We start from the raw sequence: 1,890 nt of genomic DNA on the forward strand, positions 1-1,890 counted from the left end.
TACTAAATATCATGAATTTGAAGTAATACTCATACACCTTACTAAAGCTATGGATCTCAGAATACATTCATCTTATTTTATACATAGTTGTTAAAACTGCTCTAGCCTATCCCACATCACATCAGAAAAAAATTAAAAACTGATGGATCAGAATGGAAAGATAAATAAGAAGGTAATAACTTCAGAGAGGAGGTGATGAAGCCTGTCAATAAAAAGTACACATAAGAACTCAAAGAACTAAGGGATTTGAAGGCAAAGAGGCTCACACAGAGTTGTGAAGGCAGGCTTCATTGTTCCGTAACACTGTGCAGTATTCACAGTGATAACCCTGAGGCGTGAAGGGAAAACCACGGTATTTACCACAGTCTCTTTAAGAAAGCATGGAGTTCATTCATTTTTCATCATTTTCCATCAGATAATTATATTAAAATTTATTTTTAACTTTATATTTAAGCCTTTTTGGTAAAATTTTATTTAAGCAGTTCATTACTTCATTAAGTCATATAATGTCAGTATTAATCAGTCACATTTTTTTTTAAGTTATGGAAACATAATTATCTGTAGTATCAAACACCAAGAAATCAGTAAATATTTTTGAGAATGGTAGTTACAGTAGTTACATGGTTGAAGTAGAGCTTGTATACAGTTAATGCATATGGTTGAGACAGACTGATTATAGGATTACCAGTTATGAAATGACTGCAGTCCCTTAAACTGTGGGTAATAAGGAAACAGAGAATAAGAAAGGACTGAAAGAGGCCACAGCAAGGAAGAATCTGTCATGCTTGGTTACCATATATTAGTTATAAGGAAAACTCAGTTATATTGTTATCAGAACTTGATCAGCATACATAATCTCTCAAATCCTGTTGTTTCCTTTGAAGGATAATTGCTTTACAAAATTTTGTTGTTTTCTGTCAAACCTCAACCTGCATCAGCCATAGGTGTACATATATCCACTCCCTTCTGAACCTCCCTCTCATCTCCCTCCCCATCCCACCTCTCTAGGTTGATACAGAACCCCTGTTTGAGTTTCTTAGCCATACAGCAAATTCCCGTTGGCTATCTATTTTACATATTATGATGTAAGTTTCCATGTTACTTTTTCCACACATCTCACCCTCTCCTCCCCTTCGCCCCAAGTCCACAAGTCTATTCTCTATGTCTGTTTCTCTATTGCTACCCTGTAAGTAAATTCTTCAGTATCATTCCTCTAGATTACATATATATGTGCTAGAATATGATATTTATCTTTCTTTTTCTGACTTACTTCTCTCTGTATAATAGGTTCTAGGTTCATCAATCTCATTAGAACTGACTCAAAGGCATTTCTTTTTATGTAATATCCCACTGTGTATATGTACCACAACTTCTTTAGCCATTCATCTGTCGATGGACATCTAGGTTGTTTCCATGTTATAGCTACTGTAATCAGTCACATTTAAAAGTCATATCCAAGTGGAATAAGATTCTAAGTAATACAAACTGAGATATATTGCATACTAGTTAAAAATAATTTTTAACCCAACCTTGGTTTTGTTGCATCATTTCAGTAAAATTTGCTTGATCACAGAACCCTTTTATCATGAAGCATCTCAGAAGTCAAATGTGGGGAATTCCCTGGTGGCCCAGTGGTTAGGACTCAGCACTTTCACTGTTGGGCCCAGGTTCAATCCCTGGTTGGGGAAATAAGATCCCGCGAGTCACAAGGCATAGCCAAAAAAATAGAAATTACAACATCATTTGAAGATCAAGAGAATAGTAAAATGTATTCTAAGTAAAACATGTGAAAACTTCAGGATAAACCAAACACTAGAATCAAATATCTTTAATTCTTATTTTCTTGACCATGTAAGAGAAATGCTGCCCTGGTACACTATACACTTTACA

General features: G+C 34.9%; 1 non-coding gene across 1 annotated transcript; it reads left to right on the plus strand.

Moving 5' to 3' along the window:
- The first annotated feature begins 1,617 nt into the window (after positions 1 to 1,617).
- On the plus strand, positions 1,618 to 1,688 carry TRNAE-UUC. The gene has a single exon. It is a non-coding gene; the product is annotated as a tRNA-Glu (tRNA).
- The last annotated feature ends 202 nt before the right edge of the window (positions 1,689 to 1,890 follow it).

The sequence above is a fragment of the Oryx dammah genome, unplaced genomic scaffold (assembly GCF_014754425.2).
Source record: "Oryx dammah isolate SB20612 unplaced genomic scaffold, SCBI_Odam_1.1 HiC_scaffold_1, whole genome shotgun sequence".
Classification (NCBI taxonomy): Eukaryota; Metazoa; Chordata; class Mammalia; order Artiodactyla; family Bovidae; genus Oryx; species Oryx dammah.